This window comes from Plecotus auritus, assembly GCF_963455305.1.
Source record: "Plecotus auritus genome assembly, chromosome: 3".
Lineage (NCBI taxonomy): Eukaryota > Metazoa > Chordata > Mammalia > Chiroptera > Vespertilionidae > Plecotus > Plecotus auritus.
In genome coordinates, this window is record NC_137772.1 from 124,026,983 (window position 1) to 124,050,455 (window position 23,473).

Sequence of the window (23,473 nt, forward strand, 5' to 3'; positions counted from 1 at the left end):
GGGGCCAGAGGATAGACTGTTATGAGTTAAATTGTGTCTCCCCAGAATTCATATGTTTGAAGTACCTTATTTGAATATAAGGTCATTGCAGATATAGTTAACTAGAGTAGGGTGGGGCCCTAACCCACTATGACTGGTGTCCTTATAAAAAGGGGAAATTTGGACACAGACATGAACACAGGAAGAATACTGTGTGAAGATAAAGATAGCACTAGAAGTAATGCATCTACAAAACAAAGAACACCACAGATTGTCAACAAACCACTATAAGCTAGCCTGGATCCGGAGCTCTCAGAAGGATCCAGCCCTGCTGATTTCCTGGATCTCAGACTTCTAACCTCCAGACCTATGAAACAATAAATTAAACATAAGCCTCTCAGCTTGTGGTACTTAACTACAGAAGCCCTAGGAAACTAATATAATGATCAAGAGGGATTTATTCAAGAGATGTGAGGCTGGTCCAACATTAGGGAAAAATCAATCAACATAATTTAGCACATCAAAAGGCTTAAGAAGAAAAATCATATACACGTGGGAAAGCATTTGGTAAAATTCAGCAATGATTCATGATAAAAAATACACCTCAGCAAAAATAAAGGGGTTATCTTCCTTAATTTGATAAAGAACATCTACACAAAACCTACATTTAACATCGTGCTTCATGGAGAGAAAATGGGTATTTTCCTGCTAAGATCAGGAACATGGTAAGGGTGTTCACTATCACCACTTCTACCCAACACTGTACTGGAAGTCCTAGCTAATGCAATAAAACAGGAAAATGAATAAAAGATATACAAATGGGGATAGAATAAGTAAAACTGTTTTTGTTCACAGATGGTATAGAAAATCTCAAAGAATCAAAAAAATTTCTGAAAGTATTAAGTAATTATAGCAAAATTGCAGGATACAATATTAATATACAAAAGTAAATTGCTTTCAATACTACCAATGAACAATTGGAAATTGAAATTAAAAACACAATACCATTTACATTAGCACATGCATAATGAAATACTTAGGTATAAATTTAACAAAATATGTATAAGATCTCTATGAGGAAAACTCTAAAACACTGATAAAAAAAATAAAAGATCTTTAAAAAAAGATCTTCCTATAAATAGGAAGACTCAATATTGTCAAAATGTTGGTCCTTCTTAACTTGATCTATAGAGTCAATGCAATACTAATAAAAATCCCAGCAAGTAATTTTGTAGATATTGACAAGCTGATTTTAAAGCTTGTAAGAAACTAGAGGCCCGTTGCACAAAGAATCATGCACTAGGCCTTTCTTCCCCTGGCTGCCGGCACCAGTTTTCCTCTGGCACCTGTGACCCAGGCCTTTGCTCTGGCTGCCGCCTTCCGTCTTTGCTCCAGCCGGAGAGCAGCTCCTGTAGCTCCCTCCACCCCCTGCCCTCCCCCTCATACCAGGCGTCCTGCCCTACCCGGCCACTCCACACCTGCCTGCATGCTGCCCAGAGGCCCGGAGCGGCTGGGGGGCAGGGCTGCCTCTATCTTTGTTGGGTTAATTTACATACTCACTCCTGATTGGCTGGTGGGTGTCACAAAGTGATCGTCAATTTGCATATTCCTCTTTTATTAGTGTAGATGGCAAAAGATGTAGAATAGTCAACACAATATTGAAGAGGAAAAACAGGACTGACATGACCCTACTTTAAGACTTACTATAAAGCTATAGTAATCAATACCATGTAAAAAAGAACAGATAAACAGATCAATGGAATAGAAAAGAGAGCCCAGAAATAGACCCACAGAAATATAGTCAACTGATCTTTGACAAAAGAGCAAGGACAATTCATCAGAGAAAGAATAAACTTCTTAGCAGATGGCACTGGAACAACTGGATATCCAAAGGCAAAAAAAAAAAAAAAAAAAAGGAATCTAGACACAGACCTTTCACAAAAATTAATCCAAAATGGATCATGAACATAATGCAAAGTGCAAAACTATAAGACTCCTAAAAGATAACATAAGATAAAGATAGCATCTAGGTAACATTGGATTTGGCAATGATATTTTATTTACAACATCAAAATTAAGATATAAGAAAAAATTGTAAGTTTTGGGAGAAAATATTTGAAAACACCTATTTTATAAAGTACTTGTTTCTAAAATATACCAAGAACTCTTAGAATTTAACAGTAAGAGAACAAATTACCCAATTTAAAAATGGGCAGCCCTAGCTGGTTGCTAAGTGGTTAGAGCATCGGCCGAGGACTGAAGGGTCATGGATTCAATTCCAGTCAAGGGCAGGTACCTCAGTTGCCCGCTTGATCCCCAACTCTGGTCAGGGTCAGTGTCAGTGTGGAAGGCAACCAACCAATGTGTCTCTCTCACATTGATGTTTCTCTATCTGTGTCTCTTCCCCTTCCTTCCACTCTCTTTAAAAATCATAGGGGTGAAATATCCTTAGGTAAGGATTAACAATAACAAAAAAGGGGCAAAAAAATATCTGAACAGACACCTCAATAAAGAAGGTCTACAGATGGCAAATAAGCATATGAAAAGTTGTTCACATTGTATGTCATTTGATTTCAAGCCAAATCAACAATGAAACTGCTATCCATCTTTTAGAATGGAAAAAATCCAAAACACTGCCACACCAAACGTGGGTAAGGGTGGATCAACAGAAACTCATTCATTGCTGGTGAGAATGCAAATGGTATAGCCACTTTGGAGACAATTTGACAGTTTCTTATAAAATTAAGCATACTCTTACCATAGCTCTAGCAATTGTGCTCCTTTGCATTTACCCACATGAGTTGAAAATGTATATCTACATAAAAACCTCCATAAAATATTTATAGCAGCTTTATTCATAGTTGCCAAAAGTTGGAAGCAACCAATATGTCCTTCAATGGGTGAACAGATAAATAAACTGTGGTACATACTTAAAATGGAATATTATTGAACAATAAAAATAAATGAGCTATTAAGCCACAGAATACCTGGAGGAACCTTAAATGCATTGCTGAGTGAAAAAAATCAATCTGAAAAGGCTACTCACGGTATGATTCCGAGTATATGGTGAACTGAAAAGGCAAAACTATGGAGACAGTAAACACTTCAGTGGTTGCCAGCTGTTTGAATGTTGGAGAGGACAAAGAAATATGGGGCACAGGGTTTTTGTGGGTTTTTTTAGGGCAGTGAAACTATTATGTATGAAACTATAATGGTGGATACCTATCATTACATATGTGCCATATCCATGGAACGTTCAATACAAAGAGGGAATCTTGATGTAAACTATTAAATTTAGTTACTACTCTGTCAGTATTGGCTCATCAATTGTAACAAAGGTACCATACTAATGCAAAGTGTCTTACCCTATGATTAATAGAGAAATGAGGGCAAGGGGGAGGGGTACATGGGAACTCTCTGTATTTTCTGTTCATCCTATATAATAAAGAGCTAATATTCTAATTAGACAGAACAGCCAAACAACCTTCCGGATGTCCTTCCAGACAACCTTCCAGATGAAGCTGGGGCTGCGAGGGCTGGCCAGGGCTGCGAGAGCCAAGACCCTTGCATAAATTTCGTGCATTGGGCCTCTAGTTTTTCTATAAAGTTAAATCTGTTCAAAACAACAGTCTATTAATTTTTTAAAAGAACAAAAAAAATAAATAAATAAGATAATTAAATAACTCTGGACACAATCTAAATGTTTTTCAGTAAGGGACTGTTTTAGTTAAATAATGGTGGAATCACACAGCTGCACACTATGTAATCATTAAAGAGTGATACATGGTTATATTGATCAGTGAAGAATCACCTACTGGATACATCATATATGGCAGAACTGCTCACATGATATGAGCTGATCTCTTACACAGTCACATCAACCTTTGTTCACTTATACAGAGCAATGTCTGCCAGGACCTTCAGTGGAATATGCAGGCAGTGGTGACAGAGGGCAAGAACCACACCTGTCTGTACACCTCTGAGTCCCTAGCACACAACTGTACATGGTAGGTATTCAACAGATATTGTTAAAGTGAAAAACTGAAGTCAATTCTTTTGTGTGGTTTTCTGTATTGTTTGAAGTAAAACACACACACACACACACACACACACACAACATGAAACCATATTATCCTTATAATGGGATGGGGACTAGAAGCCATTTTCACTTTAGAAAAGTCAGCCCATATACTTCAGGGCAAAAATCATGATTGGCTCTTGACAACATTTGAAATTCACTGAATAACTGCTCAATTCCTCATTTTATCTGATGAATGTGGGCCCAGTTCTACATGGGTTTTCTTTTGCGCTGCACCTACAAAAATAATTGCCTATTACTTCTCTCCACTATGTGAGGGACAGCAGTGGCAATATTCCATTTCAACTTATCAAATGTCCTTTTCAGATGAGAATAACATCTGAAATGGGAATGGCTATTTTTTTTTCTTCCTAGAGCATTCAAAGGAGTTGTTTTCCTTCTTTTCCTGTCACCATCCAGGCCTGATGGTAGATTTACCTCTCCCTTTCTGAATTATGGAGGAAATGTTTCCTTGGAAATAGCAATTTCTTAAACAGAATTAAAAAGCCGAGATTGGATCACCACTAATACAAAGCGTCTATGGGTAAGTGAAAACACAGAGTCCATTTCTCCCAGCACACACTCTGAATTACAGCACCACCTGGCCTCTCCAGAACAGTGCTCTTAACCATCAGTGATAGTAAAATTATTTAGTTTTGTGCTTCAGATAATCAAATTTATATTAAAAATATAAAAGGCATCAAAGCTGACACAATTTTACCTATTTTAGGTATGGGAAAATTTACACTGGGCACACTGTCTCAGTCCCAAGAAACCATCAATGTCATCCTTTGTCTGTCCTTCTCCTAGGTGCCTGGGTCAAGTCCAAATCTTTGTCACTTACTGTGGGGCCCTGTCTAAGAATACCGGATAGTCAAGGCAGCTCTAAGCATGGGCCTAATCGGGGTGCTGAAGGCCAAGATACTGGTATGCAGGCGCAAGGTCGCCACAAACCTTACACTGCGCAGATGTGCCCTTCTGTAGCCAAAATATGATTGATGTCACTGTTGGCAACTAGCCTTCTTTGTCTCTGATGTAATATACAGGTTACTGGCCAGCTAGTCTCTTAGAGAGAGAGTAGACACAACGAAAGTAGCTCCTATGTGTGCAAGAGAGGCGAGAGAGCTCAGACGGAGCTGGGAGATGGTACTGCTACGATATAAGGCTACTAGTAAGAGCTCACAGAGAACTCAGATATAGCCACCATGTTAACCAGCCAGTGTGCTGGGCAGGGGACAGGAGAAGCTGCTGGCCAGAGAGGCTGGAGAGGCTATGGAGGCTGAAGCTCTAAGGGAGAGCTCAGGTACTATTGCTATGTAAACCTGTATGTCTAGGAGCAGCATGTGGCTGCTCAGATAATAACTGGGTACCGAGACTGCTACTATTGTGTAGGAAAGATGTATTTACCAGCTGGCGTATGGCTGCCTATTGGGATTGCTGTGAAGGACTGTCTTGTCTGGTGGCCACTGGCTTCTGCAGTAAAGACTCATTCTTACTAGTATATACCCACGCCTTCTCATGGCTTCTCCATCTAAGACCCAGCATTCAAGACGGTCCAGCCCCAGGCAGAGGGGCTCGGACCCAACACCTGTTACTAGTGAGCAGAGGATAAAGAAGGAACTTGGACCAAGTTCCCAAAAGTTAGTATAGTGGGCAGGGTTTGAGATGGAACCTGCCCTGGCGTAGTTGGGAAGAATTTAGAAGAATACAGGGACTCAGAGCAACTTAGAGCAGCAGTGCTGAGCAGTGATCTGCTGGCTCTCACACCTACGCTTCACCATGCCAGGCTCAGGATGCTTCCATATCACCAAAAACATTTTTTAAAACATGCAGACACAAAACCCTCAATATGTTACCGGAAAGGGGGCCTGGCCTTAGTGGGTTTGTCTAGGGCCCTCGGTAGTGTGTGGGTTCTTGACTTGATGCAAAAAAAAATTCACAACACGAGTCCACGTGATTTTGAGAGTGTATTTATTAAACCTGTGGACAGCGAAACAAGGAAGGGCTTAGGATAGAAGAAGCAACAGGAGAGAACTAGGCTGGGCTGCCCTAGCTCACTGGGAAGTCGAAGAAGAGGGGGCCTGGGAGATGGGTTCAGGGGGTTAGCAGGGGCTGAGCTGCTGCTGCCCATTGCTGCCCTGGTTGCAAGTCTTGTGGGGAGCCTTAGGGTTTAGGAGGTGCGTGCCTGAGAGGGAAGAAAGGTGTGGGCATGCTTCTGGGAGAGAGAGGGAATGCTGGACCCTTTGTTTTGAGAGGTTTTAAAAGCTGGGAGTTTAGGGACGTTCTTAGGGGAGGTCTCAATAGCATATTTGTCAGCTTTTCCAGGTGTGCCCTTTCAGGGTGGTGGTCTCCACTGATTGGTTAGTGCCAGGGCAGGGGGCCATTAGTGACTGCAGCTGGTCCTGGTGCCACCCACCTGATTTTGCTGCTTTTATGGGCCTGGAGCTAAAATACAGCTGAGGCCTGGAGGTTTTCTCTAGGGAGGAAAGGTCAAGGGGTCTAAACTGCATGACCAGCAATATGCCAGTGGAGGAAAGGCCACCCTGGGGCGAGGTCCCATGCCATTTTTTCCCATTGTTAGGCACCCAGGGCTTTCCATCCCAGGGACCTTCCTTATCTGGCTGTAAATTGCTCAGCCACTTTGTTCAGCTAGTTGTCTCAGTTTCCCCATTCTACTTGCCAAGGACTTTTCCTAGCTTCTTACTATCCTACCTCAAATAAATGCCCAGGTTGCAGGCTCAATCCCCAGTAGGGGGCATGCAGGAGGCAACAGATGGATGTTTTCTCTTATTAATGTTTCTTTTTTTTTTTTAAATGTTTTACTCAAATTTTTATTTTTTTAAAATGTATCTTTATTATTGAAAGTACTAAATGCCTGGTGCATGAAATTCATGCATTGGGGCAGGGGGAGGGGCGGTGTCTCACCGCAGCCTGCACCCTCTCGCAATCCGGGACCCCTCAGGTGATGTCTGACTGCCGGTTTGGTTTAGAGGTTAGAAAAAAACCTCGTGAGAGGAAAAAAACCAAAACAAAACAAAAGAGGCCACTCCAGAGAGGGTGGGTTCTGAGGAGTTAGGGTTAACTTTCCGCGTGAAGGTTTGCCAGGCCAGGGAAGAGGGGAGGAAGGAGTGAGTGTGTGTGAGTGTGTGTGTGTGTGTGTGTGTGTGTGTGTATGTGTGTGAGAGAGATAGAGAGAGAGACCCCCAAAGACTCCAGACTCTTTTGTTCTAAAGCACAAAACTTTGCTTTCCCCAGGTTATCGCATGCCTAAACACAAACCATCGTGTACTTCAAGCAACATGTATTAGGGAAGGAGAATGCAGCCTTAAAGCAAAGGGTGGGGGTGTCAGAAGGGGCCTGCCTCTTTGCAAATCCACATTTATCTCTTGGCGTATGGGAGGTTAGGGAGTACAATATTACCCTGGGAGGGGAAGGTTACAGGGACTGCACCCGTGGTACTTGCTCCAAGTTTCATTTCCTCACCCTCCCAAGTCGCTTTCCAACCCACCACTGATGGGCTCAGAGATCTGCAGCTAGACACCTCCAGGCAGAGAGTGTGCTGGGGGCTGGGTGGACCCTGTGTCTGAGGCCCCTGTGTCCTCAGGGTGTGAACACAGTGCAGGCAGTGGCTCAGGGTGTTCCACCCCACTGCATGCTATACTCAATCCGACTGGGTGCAGGGAAAGATTGGGCAGTTGTGCAGTGGGCGGCTCCGTGGCTATCGCCTTTGAATTGCACGCTGCTGCGGGGAAAAGAAAAGCCTCCCCAGAAAGAGGTTTTTCAAAAGCCTTCAGGGACCAGGAGGTTGGCCAGCCGGGGCCTTCCTTCCCCTGGCTGCCAGAAGCCAGCCCCCACAACCCCTGCCTGCACCCACCTTGGCCTGGCACCACCCGTGTCTGCCACCACCCACCCCCGGTTCCCCATTCCCCATCAGGTGGTCAGGGCCTGCTGGCCAGATGACAGACCAGGAGGTTGGCCGGCAGGCCCCAATTAGGTGATCGGGGTGGTCAATGTGAGTCATACTGACCAGTTTTTCTGGTTGTTCGGTTGTTCTTCCATAACAGTAACTTAGGCTTTTATATATATAGACTAGAGGCTCAGTGCATGAATTCATGCATGGGTGGGGTCCCTCTGGGTGGCCTGCAGGGATCAGCCAAAACCCGCAGTCCAATGCCACCTGCAGCTCCTACCTGCCATTCCTGCTCATCCTGGCCCCACTGCACCTGCTGCAGGCTCGTGCCCAATCAGTCCTGATTGGGAGAGGCTTGTGCTGTCACAGCAGGACTCACCAGCTGTGAGCCCTGCATCTGGCGCCCTCCCAAGGGGAGTGACCTGTGAGATCAGGCTGAAACTGGCTCTCCAACATCCCCCGAGGTGTCCTGGATTGCAAGAGGGTGCAGGCCAGGCTGAGGGACCTCACCAGTGCGCGATTGGGCCAGGGAGGGACCACGGAAGGGCTCCAGAGAGGGTCCGGCCATGTCTCACCCAGTCCCAATCAGGGCCATTCGGGACCGGCAGGGAGGGGAGGGACTAGGGAGGTTGGCCAGCCAGGGAGGGACTGCAGGAGGGCTCCAGGGCATGTCTGGCCCATCTCGCTCAGTCTCGATTGGCCAGACCCCAGCAGCAAGCTAACCTACCAGTCAGAGTATCTGCCCCCTGGTGGTCAGTGCACATCATAGCAACTGGTCGACCAGTTGACTGTCTGCCCCCTGGTGGTCGGTGCACATCATAGCAAGCAGTTGAGCGGTCTTAGGATATCATTAGCATATTATGCTTTGATTGGTTGAATAGTTGACAGATAACCAGACAACCGAACACTTAGCATATTAGGTTTTTATTATATAGGATTACAGATATCCTACCTTTTTCCCCATTGACCCCCTTTACCCTGCACCTACCCATCCCAGCCTCTCACCACACTATTATCTGTGTCCATGGTCTCATTTAATCGATGTTTCTCTCTCTCACACCCCTTCCTTCCTGCTCTGAAATAAATAAAACATATTTCTTAAAAAAAAAGCAATTCTAAATTCAAACACTTAAATTCTGTGAGGAATGTTTTTTCCTCACTTTAATATAGACATTTCTCCTGGAATAGTAAATGTCCCATGTTGTGAAAAAATAATTTTCTACCTACTTGAAAGAAAGCAAAAAGCAAACAATAATTAATTCTGAATCATTGGTAATGTGGGGAAACCCAGATAGTACTAACACTCTCTCCCCACTATTGTCATATCTACTGAGGTAGAAGTGAGAAAAATGTGGATAGAACTGCTCAGTTAATTCAGGTAAAAAAAAACACAAACAAACAACAAACAACAGACAAACAACAACAACAAAAAAAAACAGGCCACTGACCCAACCAATCACCATTCCTTGAATTCTTTCTGCTTTGACTACCTGATTATAGCTGGATTTTGCATTAATAGTACAGCTCAAAAACATTGTCTACTAAGCAGATTAGAAACCTGTAGTGTCCTGAAATGGGAGTTGGGAATCTGGGTTCTGGTATGAATTCTCAACAGCTGTTTATCTATATACATAAAAGGTTAAGTGTCTGTCCATCCGACCAGTAGCTATGGTGTGCACTGACCACCAAGGGGCAGATGCTCAACGCAGGAGCTGCCATGACATGTACTGGCCATTTAAAAATAAACAGCATCACGGACCTGGTGCTAACAAACCAACACTCGGCTTCCCCCAAGTGGGACTCAGGCCCCACCACCACCCCAGAGCAACACCCCACCAAATCACAGCCAGTGCTGCCGAGACCCCATGATGCAAAATGCGGCCCACAGCCCATCCCAGCCCGGAAATGGTGGCTGTGGGCACTGGGTAATGACATCATGTAGCAATACCTGGCTTCCTCTCCCTAGTGACTAGCATCCTTGGAATTTCTTCAGCTCAGAAACCTGGCTTGCTTTATAGCCAGGTGCAAACATTTTACAGTTTAACCAAATGTTTGTGAAGCGTTTTCCTATGCCTCATCTCATCTGATCCTCACAGAAGTCCTGGAGTAGGTAGATAGGAGACTCGGTCAATCCTATTTTCTTTTCATTAGCAAGTCATGAATAGCAATATTAAAATATTTCTTCTAATTAATTTCCTTTTAAGGTGCTCAAATCTGTGCAACAGGATACTAGTTTATGATAAGCTCTAAGGTTCCTTCCAGCTCTAATATTCTTGAAGTCTATCCTATATAATAAAACCCTAATATGCAAATCAACAGTGGAACAACCAGTCACTATGACACGCACTGACCACCAGGGGGCAGACGCTCAATGCAGGAGCTGCCCTTGGTGATCAGTGCACTCCCACAGCTGGAGCTCCGCTCAGCCAGAAGCCGGGCTCACAGCTGGTGAGTGCATTGGCGGTGGCTGGAACCTCTCCCACCTCTGTGACAGCGCTAAGGAGGCAGTAAGAAGCAAGCAGGTGGGCGGTTAGAAGCAAGGGGTCTTGGATTGCAAGAGGGATGTCTGACTGTCGGTTAAGGCCCGATAGCACCTAAACCAGCAGTCGGACATTCCCCGAAGGGTCCTGGATTGCGAGAGGGCACAGGCTGGGCTGAGGGGCCTCCCCTCACCCCCCTGCAAGAATTTTGTGCATCGGGCCTCTAGTGATCATATAAGACTAGGTTCCAAAATTACACCTGCAAGCCAAAACAGTCCAATTAATATATTCTACTTGGCTCATGCACTGTTTTCAGAAATCATGGAAGCAATTAACAATATTCGGAACTGAGGGACTTAAACAAAAATCTGAATTTCTGGCTTTTATTTCTTTCAAATCAGAAGATCTGGAAATATTAACTCTTCAGTTTGCCACAGTCTCCCCTGTTCTTTAATGTCTTTACAACTTTCAGGTCAAATATCAGTTGCCATCAGTCAACAAGCTGTGTCACTGTTTCTCTTACATTTGATTGAAAAGAAAGTGAAATATTTCATAGCAAAAGCCAAAAAATGAAAGGCAGATCCAAAAAGCTAAATGTGTCATAAAAAATGTGAGAAAGTAATATTCTACACTTTCACATGAAAATATGCTAGGTATCTAATATGCAAATGAGCACGTTGTCACTGAAAGCACACAACATAGGACATCATTTTGAAATGAGCCACAATAAAAGTTGGCACAGGAAGGATTTGGGATGAAAACTTAATCAAGTAAGAAAAACTATTTTGTTTCTATTCAAAACTATCAGATTTGTTTCTGAATGTGAAAGAAATAGCTGCTGTAACTGGATAATGACTTAAGTGAAAAGTTGTTCAGTACTCACCTCTTATATATGGTGAGTTTATAAAACTGGTTATTGAATGTAGCTATAATTATGTATCTTGAACAGACAGAAATAGCCTTTGGTAAATATAAGTATAATCTGAAACATGGTTGTTCAGAGTATTGAAGAATTGGTTGAAATTACAGGACAAATTACATGAAAAAGATAAATTGTGATATTTTCTATTACAGCCAATGAGAGAATGTAAGCCATATTCACTGGTGAAGTGAAGAGAACTTTGATGTAATTGAAAAACTGTTGGATGTAGTGCTCATTCAGTAGGAAGCAGCAGGAAATTATTTATTTTGGTGGATTGGGAACTTTTTTAAGGTATATTTTTTAGAACCTTTAATGTTTTAATGTAGTAAGCATGTCTAAAGGTAGTTCTTTGGTGGTAATTTCACACATGTTATAACATATTACATGTTCATGTTATGCTATATAACATTCAATAACATTTATAAGAATAATTTAAGTCAGTTCATTAAATCATTCAATGAAATCTTTGCACTAAAAACTTAAAAACAGAACATAGTAATATTATGAATTACATACACTCCTATGGCTTAAACCATGCTAATTCAATGCATGGCTTGGATGGACCAGATATACAATATGGTATCCAGCTATACTATCTAATGTCAGGTGGTGGTGCTGTAGTATTTTGTTGTGTTAAAAAGAAAAAAAAAATGTTCTCTTCATGTAAGCAAAATGCTGATGGTGGAAAGTGTTTCAGAGATTTGGAATTCTTGGATGATGCTGCAACCTATCAAATACTTTGAATACTCTTCTGCTTAGATACTTCCAAGTGGTACACAAATACAGGAACTGGTTGGTAAAGTCATCTGGCATGAATATTTCAGTTCACCTTCCTATACTGAAATCAGTTTTCTGAAATGAAAATGAGAGCCTGAACTCTAGTCCCCAAGTTGTGAAGTCTTAATTCCTCTGAATTATGAATTCTTAATTCCTCCAAAATGTTATCTGATTTTAAAGTTTATGAAAATAAATTATCAATGTCTCATTGACATTTCTCGTTATTTCATGTGTTCAGACTGCTTCTGACTATGAAGGAGTAGCTTGTATCAGACTAACCTTCCCACTGAAAATAGCAACAATGAAACACACACACACACACACACACACACACACACACACACACACACACAAAACCAAAAATTAGCTGCTTGAAAGAATTGGAGAGCAACCTGAGTAGCACCAAGCCAGTATGAAGCAAAAGATATTAGCGAGCTAGACCTTCCCTGCTACCTTCTCCCCTGAGAACCTTTGCTGTTTTGCAACACAGGGCACCTGGGCAGCAAGGTAAGCTTCCAGAAGTCTCACAAGGGTTTCTTTTATTATCAGGGTTTCTTTTCCTCTTGGTTTTCAGTTATTTGGTCCTCTCTTCTGGAATGCCTGGTAATTGTTTAAGGTAATGCTACTTGTTGTGCATGGCATATTTTAAAAGAGCTTAATGATGTTATTTCTATCAAGAAAACCTAATTCACACCTGGCTGCATTTCATTAATTTCTATGGCATTTCATTGGTCAGATTTAAACAAATATCAAGAAAGAAATGTGCACAGGTAAAAATGAGTCACTTTTGGAAATAGTGAGTTTCCTATAGTGATAGGAAAGTGTTTGGCCAACCACTCTGGGAAAGTGTTCAGAAAGGATTATTGTATGAAGTTGGTTGGATTATATGACCTTCAAGATTCCTGTCTAAAATGGATTTTGTGAGTTTATTTCTAAGGCAAAGAAAGTACTCTGCTAACGGGAGACAAATTCCAAACCAACACAGCCAAATCCACCCAATATAGAGTTCAAGTTTCTAAAGGAACATGAAATAGATTACAAATCCATCTGAATCTCCTGTTGTGATTAGTAACATAGCAGTTTCAGAAAGTCCCATGAAAAGTCAATGGGAAAAAGAACTGCACTTATTAGAGTTCATATTAAAAGTATCCTTGATCCTGGTAAAATGAATCATAAGACAGGCTATTCTAAGTAAAGGCAAGAAGAGAATGAAGAAAAAATTGAGGAATGTAGCACCTTACAAAAAAAAAAAAAAGGGGGTGGTTAGTTTAGTTGTAGATATTGCATGAAAACTAGAGGTTAAGACAAGGTTAAAGCCAATTACCACTGGTGGAACCACAGAAAGAACCAGGAAGCTAGAGATAAAATCAGGGGATGCATTAAAGAGAGCCAGCAGAAATCAAGCTTCAGAATCAAAGTACCAAAGTCTAGGGAATTTTAGAAATGACCACAGCCTGCCTCAGTCAAGAAGCCTGTTTGTATCATGGAAGACCCACAGAACCTCCCAGCATGCACTAGCAGCTGGAGGCAGCGTGGTGGCCTATACTCCCCTCAGATCTTTGTACTACGGATGTTGTCATGTCCATATTTCTCAGGCCAGTGTACCACTGCTCCCAGGGCTATGCTGGTATGGGACAGGGAGACAGCAAAGCCATTTAGCACAAGCCTGTGCACTTTCCAAATTTATAAGAAGGGAGACAATTTGTTTATTTAAAATTTTATTATATACTAGAGGCCTGTTGCATGAAGATTTGTGCAATAGGCCTTCCTTCCCCTGGCTGCTGGCACCGGTTTTCCTCCAGCACTAGGGACCCCAGCCTTTGCTCTGGATGCCACCTTCAGTGTTCGCTCTGGCCAGAGCCTTCAGTCTTCTCTGGTAGGAGCACCGCTCCTGTAGCTCCCTTCACCCCCTGCCCTGTCCCTCATAGCAGCATCCCGCCCCGCCTGGCCGCTCCATGCCTGTGTATGCAAATTAACCCGCAATCTTTTTTTGGGGTTAATTTGCATACCCACTCCTGATTGGCTGGTGGTCATCACAGAGGTATGGTCAATTTGCATATTTCTTTTATTAGTGTAGATATCACTACATATCTAATTTCACAAGCTTATGGAAATGTAATATCTCTCTGTCTCTTGTTCTTTCTCTCATTCTCCCTTTTTTGCTTCCATCATCCTGTATTCTCCCTTTATCCCTTCTCCTACAGATAAACTGGTGAGCTACCTAGTACCTCATATTAATATCATTATTTACAGGATATATAGATAGACACATATAGGATTACTCTGTCATTGTTTGTCTTGCATTTCCATTCACTCACAGGAAATCCCGCAAGACTGGTGGAGTTCCAACGCGTTGTCCTCAGTGGCTGCATAATTCAATGACATGCTGACTCTACAATTTCTAATCTAGTCAACCACTTCTTGTTGAATGCCATTCATTTTATTCCAACTTTTGACATGACATGTAGTCATAAATATACATATATCTGCAGTTATTTCTATGAGACAAATTCCCCAGAGTAAGATGGCTAGGTGAAAGGGTACATACATTTTTAACAGATATTGACAAATTGCTTTCCAAAAATGCTGTAACAATTCACAAATATAACACTATAATTCTATTAATATAAAACTGGATTTATTTTGGAATAAAATGTAAAATTTGCATGATTATTTGGAAAATATATAAGCCTTCAATGGAACATGGGACTTTCAGCCATCCACATGCTAATATTCTCTAGGGAGTGGCTTTTCTCTTCTCTGTCAAGTTTGAGAAGTCCTAGGTTACATGAAGACAGTACCTAACCTGTAGAAATAGTATGTAACTTCTTTGGTAGAGTGTAGAACAGCTAAGCCTGACAGCAGTCCATTCCTAGGGGACAGGAGCTTCCTTCCCTGAGGTTAGAGTGCTGTAGCCCTGTCTATAATGTTATCCTGTTGTTCACAGAAGAAAAGAATCCCAGCCTAAGTAACACGAGAGAGTCTTCAGATTCTCCTCAATATCTTTAAGAAGTGACTGGATGGAATTCTTAGCTCCTCCCTGGTAGGAATAGAAGCCAAAGGCTCAGGTCTCTTATTGCAGCTCCAGAAAGCATGGGTCTCAGGTCACATGCTCTAGAGCTACAAATACATCCATGTGGCAAGGAGACAATCAATGGACACCCCTTTGCCAGAGGTAGCTCTCTCAGTATTTCATGACATAAGGGGGATTTTTTAGTTTAGATTGGAGCAGCCTCTATGCCCTCAAGCTTAGGGTTCCAGGCACACAGGAGAAAGACCAGACTCAGGAATCCTGCTATCATTCGAAAACATCTAATTGCTCTTCTTGCAAGGATTCTAAGATCAAAAATCATCTTCACAGTGGCTCAGCTCTGGCATTGAAGTGACACTTTCAGACACAAAGATTATCTCTTTACTTAAATTGCTTTCTTTGGCTATTCAAAGGCTAGAGAAATCCCTTTCCCTCAGCAAAGATTTTAATATTAAAGAAGTTTCAAGTGTAAATAAAAGCAATTCAAGTTTTTAAGAATTATTTCAACCTTCTATAAATTCTGATGATCCCCACTGAAGTCTAGTGTTCAAATATTTGGAAAGAAAAAAATTAATGTTTACCTCATGTTGAAAATTTTAAACATAAAAAAAAAGGAATCTAGGTCTTGTTTGGGGAGTTTAAATGGAGTTTTCTTGAAGTATGAAGTTATGGTGACTTTGGACAGTGTGTGTCTAAATCTCTCAATTCTTCATATAAAAAGCTTTGATATTTTAGTATTTAAAATCCAAAGCCTTCTTTTGGTAGTATAAATGCAAACTTGAAAAGCCATTTAAAGGTTTAGTACTTAAGTTTGGCCATAATGTCAAATATTATTGGGCAGAACCAAAGTACTTTATACCCTTTTCATCTATGAAATGCATATATTTTTATTTAAACTAAAAATGAACGTAAATCTATAAGGTCATGAGGAATCTGTAATATTACTTTTTAATCTGAGAGAGGATGTTTCATTAGGATGTTCTAAAATTGGACAGCATGATGATGATGAGATACGGGCTAATATTAACTCAGTGGAACTGAGCAAGCATAGCCAGCACTATGTCATTTTGGAAGACACAGCCCTAATTCTAAAGGACATATCAATTCCAGGTTGATTTCATTGTTACACTAGAAGCATGAAGTAAAAAACACAGAATTTATTGAAGAGAAGGTGCAATTTCTTACTTACTTAGACTGTTAACAAATTGTTGAAAAATTGCACAGAATATTATCCCAGATTAATTATTCTTAATTTATACCATGTTATCATTCTTGTTTCAAAAGGCAAACTAGGTATTTTAGTAACAGAATTTATTCTTTCAGTCAGCACACGAACACAGTGGTAGTTTATAATCAGCAAAGCAGTTAGATTTTCTGTCGTCACCTAACCAAAACTAGTAAAAACATTTTGATGCTAATTTGGTAAGACAAGAAAACTAAACAGAATTCATTTCAGTTATTTAAGTCCTGTCACTGATGTTCATGCCTTATGGCTCAGAAAAACTACTCAGATGTCTCTTTCTAATCATGTTTCCTGAATTAATCTTTTAGCTGGTGGATCATGATGTGATTCACTGAAAGAATATTGCCCTCAATTCTAAGACCATAAAGACAGATGGGAGCAGGGGTGGAAAGGGCACATAATTGCACCGTTGTGATAGGAAAATGTTGGGGTAATACACACAACTCTTAAATTATTATTTTTAAATCAGTTTGGGGACTAGTCAAGATGCAAAATATGATCACACTTTAATGTACATTCTCTGCTGCAACATATGCCAATGACAGATTTAAAATATATATAGAAGTAACCATGGTCACCAAATGAGGATGGAGTTGGGAGTCAGAATTGGAAGAGAAAAGGAAGCCGTGGGAAAGGTCCACAGGCTCCCACTTTGGAAGAAGGCTCCTATGGAGACAAGAACACACTGCAACCCACTCCACCATGACCATCGGGAAGGAGCAGCCTTGTCAAGAACACTGGACAAACTTGCTGCTCGCTGCAGACCTAGAGAAGTTGGAGGAAGCAGACACAGCCTGCTCACCTCTACCAGGCGACTCCCTACACTAGCATTGTGATTGGATCAGTTAATGTCAGCATGGCACAGGAGCCATGTGAAGACTCATTCTAGGCTGGAGGACCCAGAGCTTGGCAGAAACAACCGCTGAACAGGGAAAGTGAACATGACAGAAAAATTAGAAACGATAGTAACAATAATACAAGCCTGTACATAAAAGCTGCAAAACATACTAAGAAAGGCAAACAACAAAATAGATAGGAATTTACTGTGAATTAATTCATTTTATGGACTAGTATGACAAAGATTTAAAAATAAGTGTGTTTAGGATATTCAGAGAAATAAATGAAAGCATACCCATTGAAAAACACACACACACACACAACCCAAGACATTATGGAATGGAAACAGGCAGAAATGAAACATATGGATACAGAAGAGAACTAACTGGAATAAAAGAAAACTTTGGAAATGAAAATTTGGTCACTTAAATGAAACCAGTCCAGATGGGATTAACTCTAGACTTGACAGTAAAATTGAGATTTAATGAATTGTCAGAATTCTGAGGAATTTACCATGGTGCAACACGGAAAGACAAAGAGGTACAAGAACAGTTAAGGAAACTGGAATATAGATGAAGAGTAGGAGAAATATTTGAAAAGATAACGTCTAGAAAGTTATAAGGTACCCAGGACTAAATCATACAAAGAATGTGAAGGACCTTTTTGAAGTAAATTATGAAATGCTACAGAAAAATATAAAAGATCAGTTGAGTCCATGAAAAAAATAGCATGTTTACAAAAAGAAAACTTAATATTAGTTCCCCCCAAATCATTCTATTAACCCCAAAAATAATTGTAACAAAAGTCTTAAGTTTGATCCTAAAATTCATATGTAAGAAAAAGGTCCAAAAATAGGCATGATGATAATAAAGAAAAAAGAGTAAAATAAATTTCTCTGCCAGATCTCAAAGTTAGTCTAAAGCTATGGTAATTAAGACAGGGCAGACTGGCACAGAGAAAATCAGACGGGGAAGATGGAGCTCAGAACAACCCTATGCATGCATAGGAAGCAGTGAGGTGGTAGTGAACCTTGGCATGTACAGACAATTCAATAAATAGTTATGCTAGACATACAAATCAAATGCTAATTTGCAGGAGAAATAAAAACTGTATATGAAAAGTGAAACTTCAAACCTTATAAAAATATATTAGGGAAAAAACATAGGTCAGGAAGAATTTCTAAAAAAATGCAAAGAAAGCAAGCCATAACGGAAAAGATTAATAAATTTGATTAAAGTTAAATTAAAATGAGAATCTTCTATGCAAAAAAGACACCATAAGTAAAATGCATTTTTGATATTCATAAAACCAATAAAGGATTAGTAATCAGAATATATTTAAAAGCTTAAAATAAATTTTAAAAAACTGAATAAAAAAGTGGGAAGTATATAAATTAGCAATTTATAGGAGAAATCTTAATCAGACACAAATTTATATATGAAATAGGTTCTCACACAGACTGATAATCAGGAAAATGAAAATTAAAGCAATAAGATACTATTTATACCCTTTAGCTGGCAAAAACAGAAAAATCTGACAATGACAACTGCTGGCAAGGACGGAGATTGAACTGCCTACAGAGCCAGGGAACATGAATTGAAACATCTCTTGGAATGGCATTTGGCCAAATCTGGTTAAAGAAAGAACTATGCACAAACCTTAGGACGCAGCAATTCTACTCAGAAACTTTCTTGTAAGTGGTTCTCATTGGAGTCATGAAACAGAGAATGATTTGTGGGATTATGTTCTCAACTATCCCAATAATGGTGCATAACCAGCACTATTCCAGATGCACAGGTGAGGAACCAATTCATAGCGGTGACGTGGGGCATCATGGCTTCATTCTCTAGGGGGACCCTGAGTGAAGAAGGCTGTGAGGGACATTTACAGCCCCATTGTTGGAAATAGTGAGATAAACTATGTGTTCATCAACAGGAGAATGGATATACACATTGTAGTATATACCAGAACACTGTATAATGTTATCAGGAAAAAGTCCAGCTATATGCTATAGGTCAATATAGCTAAATTTAAAAAATAATGGAGAATGAAAAAAGTTGCAGATATTACCTAGTCTGATACCATTGGTGTACCATTGGTGTAAAACCTTAAGATATGTAAAACAATAGTACCATATTTTAAGTGCAAGTACAAATATGTATAGAAAAATATAAAGCAAATTCAAGGGACAGCTAAGCTGCAGAATTATGCTGGAAAAGGAGACTGGGGTTGAGGGGAGGTTCATAGGAAAATTCAACTCAACTATAATGTGTTACCTCCTTATATAGCAAATTATGGAAAATATTAATATATGTTAAACTGTTGTGGCTGGAACATGGGTATTGGTATTATTTCCTATAATTTCTGCATGTTTATGAAATAGTTCTTACTTTAAAAAGCAGACTAAAGAAATCCATGAAATCTAAGCCTTCAGACTTCTCTGGACCTGTAAGAGCTGCAGTATTTGTGACCTGTGTCATCTCATCTGGATTATTTTGAGAGTTTCTGTGAGTCAGGGTTTGTGCCTCTCAAAGTCATCTTCCTTGCTTCCCTGCTGCCAGAGTGATCTCTCTAAAACAGAATATGACCCCCAGCCATGCTTCAGAGGCCCCACCTTCAGGTTCCACAGCCGGCTCACAGGCCTTCTTTGTTGCAGACCAGAAACCCATGTCCAGCTTTATCTCCCAGCTCCCCATTAGTTCATGCTTCCAAAATGCCAATTTATTTTTGTTTCTTTTTTCCCATATTTTGTTAATATATATTTTATATATGTATTTTTGTTGACAGCATTACAAATTTCTCCCATTTTCCCTCTCCCCTCCGCCCACCACCCAGGTCTTCACCACCCTATTGTCCATGTCCATGGGTTATGCATGTAAGTATATACATTCTTTGGTTTATCCCTGTTTTTTGCTTTTGTCCTTTTGCTCAAGTTGTTTCCCTCATGAAACACTGCTCAGGCCTGGCCTCCACCTGGATGACCTGCTTGATTGGCCTGGTTGGGTTGGGTACCCTCCTCCAGCCTCCATAGGACCTTCGTCTTTCCTGTCTTTTGGATTTTGACACTGAAGGAGTGTGATTTATTGACTATTGTAGCTCTTAAGAGTTAATACAATGCCTGGCCAGAAATACTTAACCTAATTGGAAGGTGTGCTTTATATTTACTACTATTTCCCCCCTTTCTAGCTCTCCCTAACTGATGCAGTATTTCATTTAACTGTGTAATAAAACAAAAAATAAGCTCAGGTCACTCACCTATCAGCTCCTGCATTGTTTTACAACCTTAGAGAGCTGGCCAAAGTATATGTTAATAGAATTTCTGCAGTTAGAAGGCTGGAAACAATCCTCAATTTTCTGCTTCTTGGCCTAAAATATAAACTTATGCTATTGTCTCAGTATCCCCCAAAAAGTAAATCCTGGTGAAAATATAATAAGCATTTTTTTACTGTATTATCTCTTGCAATATTTCCTGAGGCACCCTCCTCTCCAGCCCTTCCCTTCATATCCAGGGTGTCCTACTGTCACTCTCTTACATTTTAATTTATCATCTCTGTAATTTATCATACAAGATCCAGAGGCTATCACACAGTTTTACAGGGTCTGCAAAGCAGATTCTCATCCAGTCTGGGCCTAAATTAATAGAGTTAAACTGTAGAGTGGTGTTCCTATATATAGTTTAGTCTGCTTGTCTATTATATCAGAGATAATGTACCAGTTTGGGTTTTAAAATAAATGATAACAAACTATAATTACTTAATTTGACTGATTTACTGTTCAGTAAAATTTTTCCAAGTACCATCAATGCTGTAATAAAATATTTCGGCACAAAGCAAATTTTGAGATTTATGACACCCTTGTGGATTTCTATGCTGATACATCTCTTCCCAGATTTATTTAGCCCCTGGGAAATAACTCACAGCATTATCCTCACCACATCGCCAACAAGTATTTTTTGCAGATGCCACACAAAGTCCTATTCTACATGGTACTGAAGACTTCGCTATGGAAAAGGGAAAGATATGAAAAAGGGGGTGATTATATACTTTCAGTAATTACCAGCTACCACATAACCACATCCATTAAAAAAGATAGGAAACGTACCTTGGACTATTTTTCTTTCTTTCTAGCTTTGGATATGAAGGCTCTGATAAAGAGGGAACAGTGGGTTAACAATTAGTTCCACTCCCAGGATTTCCCAGGATCATGGATGAAAAGGCTGGAGATTCAGCACTCAGTCCAGCTGTGGTTTCTTGGGCACAGCAGTCCAGTCACCTCATTGTCCAGCCCACCATCTGCACTTTAGGTAGCCCTCCAAACACTGCAAAAGAACTTCCAGAGGTAGAGTGAGCACAGACACATATCCTAGCTGCCAGGATGCCAAAATCTCAGTTATGCCAGTACCCAGGGAGACAAGTTTTAATTACCACCTTTTACCTAACAATAGCTTCTCATCTCTTTTCATATCTCCAATTCTGCTCCTAAATCAGATTCCCTGTGAGCCAATTGTGTATTGAAGACAAAACCAAAAAAACGCACAAACATTTGCATATTGGAAATTCTAGTACCAGCTATGGAATGTTGAAGCCACCGAGAAACTGACATTTTTCTTGACATTTCCCCATTTTCTGTTGCTTATAGTGGTCTAAAGAGACACCCTCAAACTGAAACTGGATTTCTGAACCCCCAGCTACAGCATGACTAATAACACAACTTGAGCAAGCTGCAGCACCGTGAGATTCTGGAGGGATGGGTCTGGAACGCCTGTCTTAGAATGCCTGTGACTGAAACCTCCCAGGCTTCCCACAGCCCGCCATGTGGCAGCTGGAAGAGGGTGCTGCCTGCTGCTCTGCACAGGATGCCAAAAGAGCTCTTCTTTAATGAACATGCCTAGCTTGGCAAACTGAGAGTATGGTATGTCCCATGAATCTAGTTGTTTGGATTAAAAGGGAAAATCACATATTTACCGAAGTCCATTATGGTGATGATGATGTAGGTCACAGTGAATGTCCCCAGACCAACTGGTGGTCAAGGTTCACAGTCCAGAAACACCTGGAAAGCAGCCCTCTGCTCACAAAGTGCCATCACACTGTCACTCTGATTACCTCCAAAGTGCTTGAATGACAACGAACTAGCTTAAAGACACAAAATGCTCCAGCTTGAGAATGACAGCAGAGTAATTAGGAAAAATGCCAAGTGAGTACATCTTCTCCATTCAGCAGCACAGAACTGTGTCCATGCACCACAGCTAACACAGTGTGGCTGTCTGTGCTTGCCTATGCCTACCACCCACAGGCCCCTCAGCTCCCCTGGGAGTCACTGCCAAAGCCACAGAGAGGCCAGTTTCCCAACCACCTCCCAGAATGGAGCTTGGCAGAGGTGGCAGAGCATGTGGAGCCTGGAATCTGGAGCTAGATGACCTGGGTGTGAGCCCCAGCTCCACAACTTGCTAGTTCATAAATCTGGCCAGCTTACTTCAGCTTTCTTTGCCTCAGGTTTCCCCATCTGAATAATGGGGTTAAAATAGTATTTACCTCATGGGTGGTAGAAAAGTTGGGTTAATATGTGAAAAGCTCTTGGTATTATAAATGCCATGTAAGTGTCAGGCATCAAACACTATGTTGCTTTTGCTATTACTAGAGCACATGAAAGAGAAAAAGGTGGCCCCCCTGATGGTTTTCCACTCCATAAGGACAACGGCTTAGGATCCACCTCAGTTGTGAGATGGAACTTCTCAGCTTAATTCAATAGACAATCAATTATAGTTCAAGTGAATTAAAATAAAACGAACCAAAGCCATGTGGCTGAGCGATATAAAGAGCAAAACGTTAGTCAAGTAAGTTGGCAAGGTAAATAATTAGATGTGGAAAATCTCTTCTTCTCCACTGAATTTACTTTGCAATGGTCCCCTTGGCTGGGCTAGAGAAAATTATTTTCATAATTTTAATGGCATAACTAAAATAAGGATAGATTCATAGCCTTAATATTGTGAGGATAACATGAAGAATGGTTATGAGAGTTGAACACATGGGAGCATGTCTCTCTGTGGTGTGAGATAAATATTAAAAACTGTAATTGTCTTTTCCTTCGGAACAAAAAAGATCTCTGCAACAAAACAAATCACTTTTGGTTTTCTATCCTCTGAAGAAATTTCTGAAGTTACCAATAATGAATCTTAATGTTTGTGAAAGCCCTGAACATTCTTTCCCATCATCCTGT

At 40.7% G+C, this 23,473-nt stretch overlaps 1 protein-coding gene across 8 annotated transcripts in view; it reads right to left on the reverse strand.

Annotated features, from left to right (window-relative positions):
- The window catches only part of MTUS2 (microtubule associated scaffold protein 2), a 611,667-nt gene that overhangs the window by 197,347 nt on the left and 390,847 nt on the right, over positions 1-23,473 (reverse strand). The gene's annotated exons all lie outside the window — the stretch shown is intronic.